Here is a 16,058-nt window from a genome sequence, read left to right on the forward strand (position 1 = left end):
AGTTACATGCCTGTAAATCATACCAATTTAGGTATACACTAATAGCTTTCTAAAGACACGTAGATCGACGAAACCGGATGAACCATTTATATTTTGGAAATTCGTTGCTGGGTGTTACTTGTAAATTTATTGTCAGATACTAAACTTTAAACTAATAAAGATATTGAAAATCTGATTACACCATTAGAATCATCGTGCAATTAATGGTAATTTACATGTTTCTTTTTGAGGTATCGCGATTCAACTGGCTACTATTAATTTCTATACAAACTGTGAAATGTCTGCTATTAAGGTTTCACAAAGACCGCCATCTCTGGCCCTCTTGGTACACAGCGTCACCAAGGAATTCCCAGTCATATGATTGATGTCCCTGTCGTCCAGCTAACGTTGAGCACCACGTGTTTTCTGCCGGGCCCCGGCTGGCCGAGCGGTCCGTGCGGTGGTTTCAGGTCGCCACAACTCGTGCGTTACCTCACAATTCGCATCATGTTCTCTTCACTGATGTCGCACATGCCTTCATCCAGACAATCGTCGAAGACGTGTTTGGAGGCAATTCGGTCAGGCTGAACACCATACACACACTGCCCAGTGAGTGCATCAAGGTTTTTGGTGGCATTATGTGGGGCCGACGTACGCCGCTGTTGGTCATGGAAGGCACCGTAACAGCTGTACGATACGTGAATGCCATCCTCTGATCAATAGAGCAACGATATCGGCTGGATAGAAGCGAGGCATTCGTCTTCATGGACGACAATTCGCGCCTCCACCGTGCACATTTTCCTTCAGGATAACGACATTACTGGACTAGAGTGGCCAGCATGTTCTCCAGACATGAACCCTACGAACATGCCTGGGATGTATTGAAAATTGCTGTTTATGGACTATCGACGCCAAATCGTCATTGAGGAAAATCTTAATCAACAGTTCCTTGATGAACTTGTGGATAGTATGCCGCGATAAATACAGGCATGCATCAGTGCAAAAGGACGTGCTACTGGGTATTAGAGATACTGGTGTGGACAGCAATCTGGACCACCACCTCTGAAGGTCTTGTCGTATGGTGGTACAACATGCAATGTGTGGTTTTCATGAGCAACAAAAAGGGCGAAAATGATGTTTATGTTGATCTCTATTCCAGTTTTCAGTACAGGTTCCGGAATCACGGAATCGAGGCGACGTAAAACATTTTTTCATGTGTGTACAGCAGCTGCAGACAGTGAACCCTCCATACTCGTGTACAGTCGTGCTCAAAAGTATCTGAACGATCTGAATTGCATTTCGCCTGATTCGCATGCAATCCGCATAACGCACCTGTCTAGCAGATCCTCTAACCGCTCCTCGGTACTGTCGTCTTATTATTGAGAAAGATTCCAACAAGTCATCACTAGAAAACTCTGCTCTGTATCGCAATAACTCAAGATGTAAAGATCGCCATATTGCAGTGACATTAAACCCTGCAAAAGTGGTCTACAGATCATAAAATATGGAAAGACACTTCCTCAATCACGCTGCTCTGCTACTGTCGAGGAAAACTTGAATTTTTCAGCCTAAAACAGATCACCATATACCATACTAATGTAGTAAACACACAGTTAGTATCCTCCGCCATACAAAATTATCACTTCTGCATCCTACATATAGCTATCGACCACCAGACTATCGTGAAGACACCGTGAAGACAGACAGATCCCAAAAAAGAACATAAGTATCTGCACCGTATACACTCCTCGCAGCACTAGAAATCTCCTGTGAGGTCGGGCGGCCATCCACTGCAGCTGTTGGCGATGGGGCAACTGCCCCCCACTTAGCCCAGTGTGCCACCAGAGCGCTCTCCACAGACAGCTATCACTCTCAGAACTGCTGCACAAAGGCTGAGCCGGTTCGTCTCGGCACTAAGACGTTACATTTTTTGACACTGACTTGCTTGCTTTCTTCACCCATCACCAGATTCTGGGATTACAAGAACATATGTATTTTCATATGGTTTTCCAGAATATCATACCATTTATGAGATCGTTCTCGATATCAAGCACATAGCAGTATGCTGCCAATCGCTTGCATAGCATAATTCCGAAGACAAAGAAAGGAAATTACGTTTCTAGAAACCCAAAGCTTTAGCAAGGTGCGGCAAAATGGAACTAGAAACTAATCTCATCTGCGAAAATCTTTACCTGAAAATTCGAAAAAAAGTAGAGGAAACTGATATTTTCACTCACGGATACATATGTCAATGATGTAACAGATTCCAAATCACCCTTCTGCTTTACAAACTGAACTAACGTGTTTCTCATGCCCAGAGAACCAGCCAACCTGTGTCCCACCCTCCTTCACCATCTAGACGCAAACAACACACAACCACAATCGATGTTCTCTCAACCAAATAAGATGGGAAATGCGCAGAAGCAGTCAATCGAACAATTTACATGGGAGGGCAGTGCAAACACACGTCCATATTGAATCTCAAATTTCCATAGAGAACCACGTGATCACAAAAGCATACCGAGTATTAGTTCGCTATTCAAGCGTCGAGAGGGCGACACGGCCAGGTCAGCTACATTGCTGTACCCCAGCCAGTCTTTCCACTTGGATGGCTCCCGCCTTAAGCCAGAAATATCAATCATTCTCACCACAGGTCACCGCCGACACGTACTCCCCGCACACCATGCAGAATCGTCCTAGGAAGGCTGCCATATGTAATTTATCACTGTAGTTACAGTTAAATATTATGATTGCAGCCTCTTATGGATGACATTCGACAATGAGCAAAGTATCGGAAATACACCCTTCTGATTGCTGCGGCTCTGGAAATAGAAATATCTGTACCATTCTTATGACTGGACATAATTTTCCAAGTAAAAAAAAAAAAAAAATCTTTCATTACCTTTGTGACTATCGCAGCTTGTCACTTCAAATAGATACCTTCCTTACAACGGTAGTCATTTTCTTTGCACATGTCGGTCACACACATACTTTATAAGCATGCTGCTCACGGCGAATCTATCACGCATCCCCTACTACTAAGTATAATGCTCACCAATAACTGATTGCTGGTGATATGAAACAATACTGAGCGAAATCGGCGATTAGTTGACATGTCACATAAACTTTTTTTTGTGAGTGGTACCACTGTGCCTTAGAATGAGAGGCATGATCATCTTACAATCGATTACATGTTAAAACACGATCCAAAAGGCTATGTTACTGTCACAATTGGTCTTGGTTCTACAGGCGCACACAAGTATCACTAGTGATATCGACGTTAAAAATTATACAAGCTTTATAACTCGAAGTACGGTGTTGATTCCGAATGAAGTGGTTTTCCACGCAAATACTGCGACACTGAATATAGGTAGTGATAGCGAGGTGTGCATTAACAGACCGACAATGCAGGTACACGTCGACGGTGGTGTAAGTTCGTGATAAAATCACCAAATGCAGAAAGTGATTCAGCTTAGGAACATGGTCTGAAGCCAGTACTTGTAATTCCCTCGCGCCGCCGCTAGATATTTCTCCAGTATTTCTAACACATTCTATCCTTATACCATGTCACAAGTTGTGCAATGTAGCCACTGATTTATAGACAATGCAAACTACATACACATACTGCAGTGCAAAGGAGGTTTGCATCTCTCAGGGTGCATCCAAGTCTTTCACCCAAACATTCTATCATATATCACCCAACAGAGAATAAAAAACTATGGGCTATAAAAAAAAAATCTGCTCATTTTGTCCAACAGAGAAATATATATATATATATACAGGGATGGCATTGGTCCACTCAGTGATCATAGTCGCTTCCGCAGACCAGTCTAAAGTGTCATCTCCTGTACGGTAGGAGGACCAGACCCCACAGACTATCATCAGTCGCAAGAAAGACTCCTGTATTTTTGATACATTGTTTTTTTCTGCTATAATACCCTAAGTAGTGTTGGCACAGCTTTGTACACTGCCACACTTTTCTTCACCTCGATTTCGAGGTCTGTGTCATATTCTAAAACGACATAAACACGTTTCGATCTATTGGCTCTCACAGAAAACTGGACAACGCATAGTGTAAATCGTGTTGCTGCTGCTCCCACAACACACAAACACACACACTGGGTGATTGAAATAAAAGACAGTCACAAAATAAGGAAATTGCCAGAGTATGGCGGCATTGTGGAGTGTTTCCAAACTGCTATCCAAAGGTGACTGATGTCCTCTACATTTAAACTCATCTTTCACAGTGATGGGATAGCTGATGGCTCGACATTCCATTTAGATTTATTCCTCGTATTGCAGTCATGCACATGATCACTGTTTCGGTGCTAGCCATTCCCAGAGGATGTTTCCTTCTACCAAGACTCTTTCTCCATCTGAAACAAGCGATGTCAATCATTATGTGGTAATCAACACCGTACCAGTGGATAGATGAGATGGAAAAAGACACCGTCGATGTACTGTAATCATAAGCATTTGATTCGATAGTGTGGTTAATTTTAGCAATTTTACAGTAATTTTTTCGACACCGACCAATGACGCGGTAGTGTGCTTCCCTATTTCTATGTCACTGCTAAAGCTCCCCTCTTCTACTTTGTGGATAGCATTAAAAATGTAGATAGATGACTGTCCAGCACGTCAATTCATTACTAATTCTCGAACATATACACCAAACTACACCAGACAGTGATCTACGTATTTCTAGCACATCGATCATAGTGCGTAACTTACGATCTTTCCCTACACGAATGGAGGTGAAAGAGCTGTCTCACATTCTTAGGATAAAATTAGAGACTGAAAGCTCCTCTCACATTGTCGTTGACGAACACATCCTGCAACACTGTCATCAATTTAATCTGCAGCTGACCAGAAGTAGACCGCTACATTCCACGTTTTGTGTAGGAAAAGATCGAGCCGAGTCCGTAACTACTGTTCCGCACCAATCTTGTTCACGGTACCGATCCAAGTGCACAAGACTTCCCCATATGCGCGCAAGTTGAAGAGATTACCACCGCTTATCGGTGTATAGCAGTAGATATGAAAGTGTTGTCGTGTAATAGGAGATGGTTAAGAAAAAGAAGAAGAGGAAGAAGAAATGGTGGTTTTTATGCGTAATGGAGCTCCAGGCGGACGAAGTTTGAAGAATTTTACGTAAATCGAACCTGTTATCAATTGTAAAGTATTGTTATAGTCTCTGGGGTCAGTACCAAGAAGGTACTGGTAAGAGATAACATACATTCTTAAGGGTACGTGATTCTGCACTTAAAACAAGCTACAATATTAGAGCGATGTGGTGTCTGAGCTATTAGTCATGTGGAATGCAATGCTGTTGATATTCCGGCGTAAGAAATATATTTTTAGCACATGACATACATTCTCCTACGATAAACTATGGTGACAAACTGTTGTTTGTTTGTTTGTTGTGGTCTTCAGTCCAGAGACTGGTTGATGCAGCTCTCCATTCTACTCTCTCCTGCGCAAGCTTCTTCATCTCCCAGTACCTACTGCAACCTACATCCTTCTGAATCTGCTTGGTGTACTCATCTCTTGGTCTCCCTCTGCGATTTTTACCCTCCACGCTGCCCTCCAATACTAAATTGGTGATCCCTTGATGCCTCAGAACATGTACTACCAACCGATCCCTTCTTCTAGTCAAGTTGTGCCACAAACTTCTCTTCTCCCCAATCCTATTCAACACCTCCTCATTAGTTATGTGATCTACCCATCTAATCTTCAGCATTCTTCTGTAGCACCACATTTCGAAAGCTTCTATTCCCTTCTTGTCTAAACCATTTATCGTCCATGTTTCACTTCCATACATGGCTACACTCCATACAAATACTTTCAGAAACGACTTTCTGACACTTAAATCTATATTCGATGTTAAAAAATTTCTCTTCTTCAGAAACGCTTCCTTCCCATTGCCAGTCTACATTTTATATCTTCTCTTACTTCGACCATCATCAGTAATTTTGCTCCCAAAATAGCAAAACTCCTTTACTACTTTAAGTGTCTCATTTCCTAATCTAATACCCTCAACATCACCCGATTTAATTCGACTACATTCCATTATCCTCGTTTTGCTTTTGTTGATGTTCATCTTACATCCTCTCTTCAAGACACTATCCATTCCGTTTAACTGCTCTTCCCAGTCCTTTGCTGTCCCTGAGACAAACTGTTATATGAAAGAAAAACTATTTCCTTAAAGCATTGATTCTTTGTGACACATGCACAAAATAGCTTTCCAGAGGTGTGTAGCGCCCACTATTCCCATGCGATCACGGTTCGCAAATTATACTATGCTCGCATCAGTCCTATATAAAATGATCGTTAGTAACGTCCGCCCCGATAGCTGAGTGGTCAGCGTGACGGATTGCCGTCCTACGGTCCCAGGTTCGATTCCCGGCTGGGTCGGAGATATTCTCCGCACAGGGACTGGGTGTTGTGTTGTCTTCATCATCATTTCATCCCCATCCGGCGCGCAGGTCGCCCAATGTGGCCTCGAATGTAATAAGACCTTCAGCAAGGCGGCCGGACCTGCCCCGCGAAGGGCCTCCCGGCCAATGACACCAAACGCTCATTCCATTTCCATAGTTAGTAACGCAGAATGCCTCTTACAGAGAAAGAGTCAGGCGCATAGCAGCGGCGTTTCACATGTGAAATTACACATCATGCCGCCAATAACTCCATAAACAGAATACCTGTGAAGTAGGTGTATGGACGGGGATGCAGTACCTCACAAACACCTGTCGTTAACTCAGAATCATTGTATTTATGAAACCGAAGACTCGATTTTATGCGAAATATGCGGCAGGGGAACGGAGTGCGTAGCATAAATCTTCCTTCGTCTAGAAAAATGGAAATAGTTGAAGGTGCCGAAACACAAGGACATATTTCACCATCATCACACATGTGATGGGAGTCCTCTCATGACAGAGAGGTTTGGTGTTAACGATTGCAAGTAGATAGCGCTCTGAGATACACACAGAAGCCGCGGTTGTACGTGAGTCGAAAGCAGGTTATGCTACACAACTAATGCATCACGACATTAAAACGGAAAAAAAGTCAATTGACCTGCAGCAACATGTCCCCCTCTCTCTCTCTAGAATGCATCATCAGTGCGTTTGAGCTAGGTGTTGACAACTGAACTGCTGCATTTACAAGAAATTTTAGAACACGTGGCGAGAAGTGAACTGTATAGCTGGCCTGTGTGTGTGTCCAGCCCCAACGGAGGTGTGTCTGTGGAGAGGCCAGGCTGGTCCCGCAGCCGTGCAGTGGGGCGGCAGGCCTTCCTCTGCACGGCTGACTGGTCCGGCCCCGGAGCTTCGTCAAAACAGTCTCACTGTGCTGGTGCTGCGAACGGCCACATGCTGGGGGAAGCTGCAGCCGTGAAGAAAGGAGGCAGGATTACACCTTAGCATCCTGCCGACAATGAGCTCATTAGAGATGCAGCACACCCTGGGAGTATTGCAGGGATGGCGAAGGAAATCGGCAGTGCCCTTTCAAAGCAACCATGTTGGCATTTACCTGGAACGATTTAGGGAAATCGCGGGCAACGTGTACGCTTGATGGCTGGATGGGGATCCGAACCGTATACCTCCCGACTGTGAGTCCAACCACTGCACCACCTCTCGCAGCAGTTTTCCTTGTTCCCGCAAGGGTACGCTTCTGTCCTGTACAGTTAAACTGATGGCACCCTCTCGGGTAAAATATTCCAGAGGGAAAATAACCCACATGTTCGGATCAATGGATGTTACCTCCTTTAATCTAGGAGCGGCATTAGAAAATTTAAATAGGTTAATGAATAGGTTGGTTGGCTATAGTGGGAATTAGTGAAATGCGATAGGGTGACAACTTGCTTTGGTCATGTCAGAACAACACATTCTAAGTACTAAACTCCGTCCGAACAAGCAGGCCGATGTGGCCGTGCGGTTCTAGGCGCTTCCATCTGGAACCGCGTGACCGCTACAGTCGCAGGTTCGAGCCCTGCCTCGGGCATGGATGTGTGTGATGTCCTTAGGTTAGTTAGGTTTAAGTAGTTTTAAGTTCTAGGGGACTGATGACTACAGATGTTAAGTCCCATAGTGCTCAGAGCCATTTGAACCGTTTGAACCGTCCGAACAGGCATTGGAAGGTCCAACGGAACCGACCGGCCGCCGTGTCATCCTCAGACCACAGGCGTCACCGACGCGGATATGGAGGGGCATGTGGTCAGCACACCACTCTCCCGGCCGTACGCCAGTTTACGAGACCGGAGCCGCTCGCTCCTTCTCAATCAAGCAGATCCTACGTTTGCCTCACTAGGGCTGAGTGCACCCCGGACAGCGCTTATCTTCGGTGATCTGATGGGAACCGGTTTTACCACTGCCGCAAGGCCGTTGGCATAAAAACAAAATCAGATAGAGGTAAAGCAGGAGTATGCCAACTAACGAATGAGAAAGTGGGAACTCGAGTACACTAATATGAAGAGCACAATGAAATCTATCGCAGCGAAGATAGACACAAAGCCAACAGGCACCACATTAATACGACTTTATATGCGAAGTATCTCTGCAGATGAAGAAGAGACTGACGGAATTTACGATGAGATAAGGCAATTCTTCAGATATTTAAAGGAGGTCCGTAGCTCGTGGTCTTGCGGGACCATTCTTGCTTCCCGCGCACGGGGACCCGGGTTCGATTCCCGGCGGGGTTAGGGATTTTCCCTGCCTCGAGATGACTGGGTGTTGTGTCATCTTCATCATCATTCATCCCCATTACGGTCGAAGGAAGGCAATGGCAAACCACCTCCGCTAGGACCTTGCCTAGTCGGCGGTGCGGGTCTCCCCCATCATCCCCTACGCTCCTCTGAGTATGGGACCTCATCATCATCATCATCATCATAATTTAAAGGAGATAAAGATAAGGCAATTCTTCAGATATTTAAAGGAGGTCCGTAGCTCGTGGTGTTGCGGGACCATTCTTGCTTCCCGCGCACGGGGACCCGGGTTCGATTCCCGGCGGGGTTAGGGATTTTTCCCTGCCTCGAGATGACTGGGTGTTGTGTCATCTTCATCATCATTCATCCCCATTACGGTCGGAGGAAGGCAATGGCAAACCACCTCCGCTAGGACCTTGCCTAGTCGGCGGTGCGGGTCTCCCCCATCGTCCCCTACGCTCCTCTGAGTATGGGACCTCATCATCATCATCATCATCATAATTTAAAGGAGATAAAGATTTTACCAGGTGTAGAAGCATGAAACCGGAATTTCCTTATAGATGGTGCTAGCCGTCAGTGTAGGGCCCGTGAGACGGCGTCGGCAGCCACACCTGCTTCCTGTAACGGCTGAAGACGAATGTCAACACTCACTAACGCAAGTTCCGTACATCGGTATCTGTTTCAAACCCGTAAAAGTTTTGTGTCTTCGAACTACGATTTGCGGACAGCATTGGTTTCCTGTTATCATTTGAAGAAAACTGCTGCAGAATCGCATCGAATGCTTGTCCAAGCTCTCGGCGATCATGCTCTTGGGAAAACACAGTGTTTCGAGTGCTTCAAAAATTCAGAAGTGATGATTTCGACGTGAGGAACGACGAGCCCTGGAAACCACCGAAGAAGTTTGAGGACAACGAATTGCAGGCCTAACTGGATGAAGATGAGACTCAGACTCAACAGGAACTCGCGGAACAATTGAATGTGTCGCAGAAAGCTGTTTCTATTCGGTTGAAAGCTATGGGAAAGTTCCAGAATGTGGAAAAATGGGTTCCGCATGAAGTGAATGAAAGACAGCAAGCAAATAGAAAGACCACTTGTGAAATGCTGCTCGTCAGATACAAAAGAAAGTCGTTTCTCCGTCGAATAGCGACCGGTGATGAAAAAAGGATGTATTTTGAGAACACTAAGCGTCGTAAACCATGGGTGAATCCAGACAAACCATCGACATCTACTACAAGACCAAATCGCTTTGGGCAGGCCGGAGTGACCGAGCGGTTCTAGGCGCTACAGTCTGGACCCGCGCGACCGCTACGGTCGCAGGTTCGAATCCTGCCTCGGCCATGGATGTGTGTGATGTCCTTAGGTTAGTTAGGTTTAAGTAGTTCTAAGTTCTACGGGACTGATGACCTCAGCAGTTAAGTCCCATAGTGCTCAGAGCCTTTTTTGAAATCGCTTTGGAAACAAGACAATGCTCCGTGTTTGGTGAAACGGTTAACACTGATAGCTACCAGCAGCAAATGATCCATTTAAACAGAACAATACGCGAAAAACGACCGAAATATGGAAAAAGGCAACAGAAAGTCGTATTGCTCCATGATAACGCCCCATCACATACGGTGCGAGGGGTTCAGTTGGGCATGCGGGCCATTCTCAAGATTTGGTTTCGTCCGATTGCGATCTGTTTGCACCACTGGGACACGCTCTCGCTGAACAACGCTTCAATTCGTATGAAAATGTAGGAAAATGGCTCGCTGACTGGTTCGCTTCAAAAGAAGAACTGTTTTTTGGCGTGGCATTCATGGCCTTCCGGAGATATGGGAGAAATGTATAAATAGCAATGGAGATTATTTGGAATAAAATATTGTTTATCAGTTTCAAACAACAGACGTGTAGTTATTGCAACTAAAATCCGGTGTCATACTTCTACATCTGGTATTCTGGTGTGCCACTAGAATTCAGTAGTAGGAAAAGTAGGAAGTAGGAAGCCAAAGAAAAATAATTGGAGAATGTAGGCCTGGGGAAAGGAATGAAAGACGAATCTGCCTGCAAGAATCGTATGGTCATTGCCAACACTTGGTTTAATAATCATGGAAATGTGAAAGAGACCTAGTTACACTGAAAAACTCAGTGGTCCTGTCGCTAAAGCCAAATTCACCTGCTGTGTCGTATTCGATGAACGAGACAGCTGAGTCTGACAGCCTGTTCTACCTACGTTCGATCTTAAGCGGTATTTTATCATGAAACTTCCTGGCAGATTGAAACTGTGTGCCGGACCGAGACTCTAACTCGGGACCTTTGCCTTTCGCGGGCAAGTGCTCTACCAACTGAGCTACTGAAGCACGACTCACGCCCCGTCCTCACAACTTTACTTCTACCAGTACCTCGTCTCCTACCTTCCAAACTTTACTTGCTCCTAAAGGCAAAGGTTCCGAGTTCGAGTCTCGGTCTGGCACACAGTTTTAATCTGCTAGGAAGTTTCATATCAGCGCACACTCCGCTGCAGAGTGAAAATCTCATTCAGTTATCTTATCATCTTTAATTTGCTGTAACCGCGTCGACACGATGCAGCAGTCACGGGAATTGTCATAAATAATCACTAACCTATTTCGATGTTTGGATAAACATCTCATAACACATAGTTTCAAAACAAAATTCATAATATCCAAATGGGACCCCGTGTCACTGTTCTTCATCGGCTCTTTATTCTGGAATTCGAAAGCTGATATCTTTAAAATGGTTCAAATGACTCTGAGCACTATGGGACAACTTCTGAGGTCATCAGTCCCCTAGAACTTAGAACTATTTAAACCTAACTAACCTAAGGACATCACACACATCCATGCCCGAGGCAGGATTCGAACCGGTGACCGTAGCAGTCGCGCAGTTCCAGAATATAGCGTCTAGAACCGCTCGGCCACCCCGGCCGGCTGATATCTTTAACCGGCTCAGCTGTATCGATGATTGCGGTTTATATGACACAGAAAACTGGTGCGTATAATAATCAAAATAAGTATTGCGTCGCTATCCCAGGCGCTTAGAAATCGCCAAGATATCTATAACTGAGGTTCCTTAGGCTAGTATCACACTATCATGTTTCCTTGACAAAGGAATACAATCAAGTACTCGTCAAATTTGTTTCACAAAGATCTTTGACGTGGCGCTAGAGAGGTGTATTATACTGTCGTCATATTTTTCGTCAAATTTCAAGATGGTGGACAACAACTTGTTATTACGCACTGCAGTTGCTTGTGCCACAACTGCATTATGAGTGCATTTGTAAGAGAAGCGGAAAGAGAAAAAGGAGACGTACTTGAGTGAAGCCTTGGGTTTTACGTCGAGATAGTTACAGCATTCAGCAAAATTTGTTACGAGAGCTGCAAGTGTAGGACGTCAAGTCTTATATATAAAAAATTTGGAAATTTGTGCTAAGTCCTGTGGGACCAAACTGCTGAGTTCATCGGCCCCTACGCTTACACACTACTTAATCTAACTTAAAGTAACTTACGCTAAAGACAACACACACGCCCACGCCCGAGGGAGGGCTCGAACCTCCGACGGGGCCAGCCGCACGAACCGTAACAAAGCGCCTCAGACGGCCCGACTACCCCGCGCGGCTCTTATATATAAATTGCTTACGAATGGATGAGAGTGGATTTCAGTATTTGCTCAGTAAGTGGCTTGTCATATTGCAAAATAGAATACTCGCTTGAGAAATGCTATACATGCAGAAGGCAGGCAAACTGTGAAACTGCGATTTATTGACACAGGAGAGAGCTATTGTACTTTACAACACAGCACTCGAATACCACAGTACACTTTAATCAAAATAATTCCAGAATAATAAATAATTGCCGCAGCGTTACCAGCGGTTCCCGTCAGATCACCGAAGTTAAGCGCTGTCGGGGCCGGTTTGCACATGGATGGGTAACCATTCGGTCTGAGGGAGCTGTTGGCAAGCGGGGTGCACTCATCCCTCGTGAGGCGAACTGAGGAGCTACTTGATTGGGAAGAAGCGGCTCCGGTATCGTGAACTGACATACGGCCTGTGGGCTGAGCATGACACGGCGTCCGATCGGTACCATTGGGCCTTCCAAGGCCTGTCCGGACGGAGTCATTGAAGCGATTTATAAAGCACTGAAGGAGGAATATCTGAAGGTAAATAAATGTTGAGTACACTACATGGGCGATAAGAACTATTTTTATTTTTGAATAATTTAATTAACTGAAGTACTGCTCTAACAACTACAAAGTTAATAAAAAATACGAAACAGATTAAGCACTTTTTAACTTGTAGCATCCTGAGTTCAAAAATACACAAAGTAGAATGGTAAGCTAAGAAAAGAAAGATGGCTGCATGTTTCCAGATGTAGAGGTGGATGGCTGCAGCTGTGAAGCCACCTGCAGCATATTCCTCCTGCCCACCAGCGCACGATTAATGGCATGCCGTGTGGCCATTGCTGACCCCCCCACCCTAGTCGCAACAAGGTTATTAAAAAAGAGTCGAAGGAACACTTTGAATCCATGTTTACAAACACACTACAGGATCGTCAAATATCTGTAGCGATGACGGCGCTCCAAACGGTTACATTTCACATTGCAGTGAACAGAAGACGAACGACTTTTATGATCGAAACTACGGCGAGGCTCTAGATTTCATCATATTTCTATGACGAGAGGCGACATTTGACAAAGTTCCCTATTATGCTGCCATATTTCTTTGACGTAAACATTTGACATATGAACTTTGACAAAGAAATATGATAGTGTAATACCGGCCTTATCAACTGAGAACATCTGTGGAGACTGTCAGCTCTTCACATGTGCGAGCTGACAGCAGTAAACAAAACACTTGAGGAGGTGGCGACTGTCTTTATCAGGCCATCCATCAGATAGCCGAAGTACGTCTAAGAACTTCCCTGATGTCGCAATGCCACGGGTGCGAGTTCTAATTAGCCACACCTTGAACACACGATAAACTTTGCACTTTTGTAAGGTGGTTTATCCCTAGGATCCTCTGTTTACTAAAGGACTGAACGAAGCGCAGTTTTAAAGCAGATGAAATGAAACGAAAAAAGAGGAAATGTTTATTTTATGAAATGAGAAAATAAATTAAGTGGTCCTTCGAAGATGATACGTTTCCTACAGGTAACTGAAAGAAACAGGAACAAGTGTTACAAGGGAAGATAAGGACACAGTCGGATTCAAACTGGGGACCCCTCCGTCAGAGGGTTCAATCCCGCGTCCGGCCATCCTGATTTAGGTTTTCTGTGATTTCCCTAAATCACTCCAGGCCAATGCCGGGCTAGTTCCTCTGAAAGGGCACGGCCGAATTCCTTCCCCATTCTTCCCTAATCCGATGAGACCGATGACCTCGCTGTCTGGTCTCCTTCCCCTAACAACCCAACACCCAACCCTCCGTCAGAAACACACTCGCCGCAGTCGTTTCACCAATGAAGTTTCTAGTGTCTTTTGATTTAATTTTTCGACATATAGCATATTCCATTTCTCACGAACAGTTGTATCAAAATTACAATCGTCTTTAGTTTCCGTTTAAGTAGATATCCTCGGTGTAGCAAAGCAGCTTAAATCCGTTAATAAGCACAGTTAGCAGCCGAGAACCGAGACGTGCACTCAGCGTCGGAGGCTGCCCAGTTGTGATGGTGGAGTGGAATTTACGTAATTATCATTATTGTATGACAACAGCAGCATCTGCATTTGAACAACAAACCTCGGTTTTGTCATGAACGCTCATGTTATTTTCAGTTACAAAGTATAATGGAAAGTAGAAGGGAATGGCGTCATTTGAACTGATAGCATCGCGTGACAAACTGATTTACCGTTCACGAAACTAAGGCCAGTCGTTTCACGAATGAAGTTTCTTGTGTCTTTTGATTTAATTTTCGACATATAGCATATTCCATTTCCCGCGAAGAGCTGTATCAAAGTTACAATCGTCTTTAGTTTCCGTTCAAGTAGATATCCTCGGTGTAGCAAAACAGCTTAAATCGGTTAATAAAGGCAAGGCCTCTGGTGCAGATTGTTTACCAGTCAGGTACCTTTCAGAGTATTCTGACGCAATAGCTCCATATTTAGCAATTATATACAACCGCTCCCTAACGGAAAGACCCGTATTTAAAGACTGGAAAATTGCTCTAGTCACACCAATACCCAAAAAGGGAAATAGGAGAAATTCACTGAATTACAGGCCCATATCACTACCGCCGATTTGCAGTAGGGTTTTGGAACATATGCTGTGTTCCAACATTGTAAATTACCTCGAAGAAAATGATTTATTGACACATAGTCAGCACGAATTCAGAAAATATCGTTCTTGCGGAACACAACTAGCTCTCTATACTCATGAAGTAATGAGTGCTAACGACAGGGGATGTCAAATTGATTCCATGTTTTTAGATTTCCAGAAGGCTTTCGAGACCGTTCCTCACAAGCATCTTGTAACCTAACTGCGTGCCTATGGAATATCGCCTCAGTTCTGCGACTGGATTCGCGATTTCCTGTCAGAAACGTCACAGTTCGTAGTAATAGATGGAAAGTCACCGAGTAAAACACAAGTAATATCCAGTGTTCCCCAAGAAAGCGTTATAGGCCCTCTATTGTTCCTAATCTATATCAACGACATAGGAGACAATCTGAGTAGCTCTATTAGATTGTATGCAGATGATGCCGTCTTGTAACGTCATGAGATGAGATAAGGTATCTGTATGGTGCGAAAAGCGGCAAGTGACACTGAATAAAGAGAAGTCTGAAGTTATTCACACGAGTGCTAAAAGAGATCCGCTAAATTTCGATTACGCAATAAGTCACACAAATCTGAAGGCTGTAAATTCAACTAAATACTTAGGGATTACAATTACAAATACCCTAAATTGGTACGATCACATAGATAATGTTGTGGGTAGAGCAAAGCAAAGACTGCGATTCATTGGTAGAACACTTTGAAGGTGCAACACATGTACTAAAGAGACTGCTTACACTACGCTTGTCCGCCCTATTCTGGAGTACTGCTGTGCTGTGTGGGATCCGCATCAGGTGGGACTGACTGATGACAGTGAAAGAGTTCAAAGAAGGGCGGCTCGTTTTGTATTACCGCGAAACAGGGGAGGTAGTGCCACAGACATGATACGTGAATAGGAGTGGCAACCATTAAAACAAAGGCGTTTTTCGTTGCGATGGGATCTGCTCATGAAATATCAATCACCAGTTTTGTCCTCCGATTCCGAAAAAATTGTTCGCACGCACCTATATAGGGAGAAATGATCATCACGATAAAATAAGAGAAATCAGGGCTCGCACAGAAAAATTTAAGTGCTCGCTTTTCCGGCGCGCCGTTGGAGGGTGGAACAGCTCGAAGGTGGTTCATTGA

This window comes from Schistocerca piceifrons, chromosome 9, assembly GCF_021461385.2.
Source record: "Schistocerca piceifrons isolate TAMUIC-IGC-003096 chromosome 9, iqSchPice1.1, whole genome shotgun sequence".
NCBI lineage: Eukaryota > Metazoa > Arthropoda > Insecta > Orthoptera > Acrididae > Schistocerca > Schistocerca piceifrons.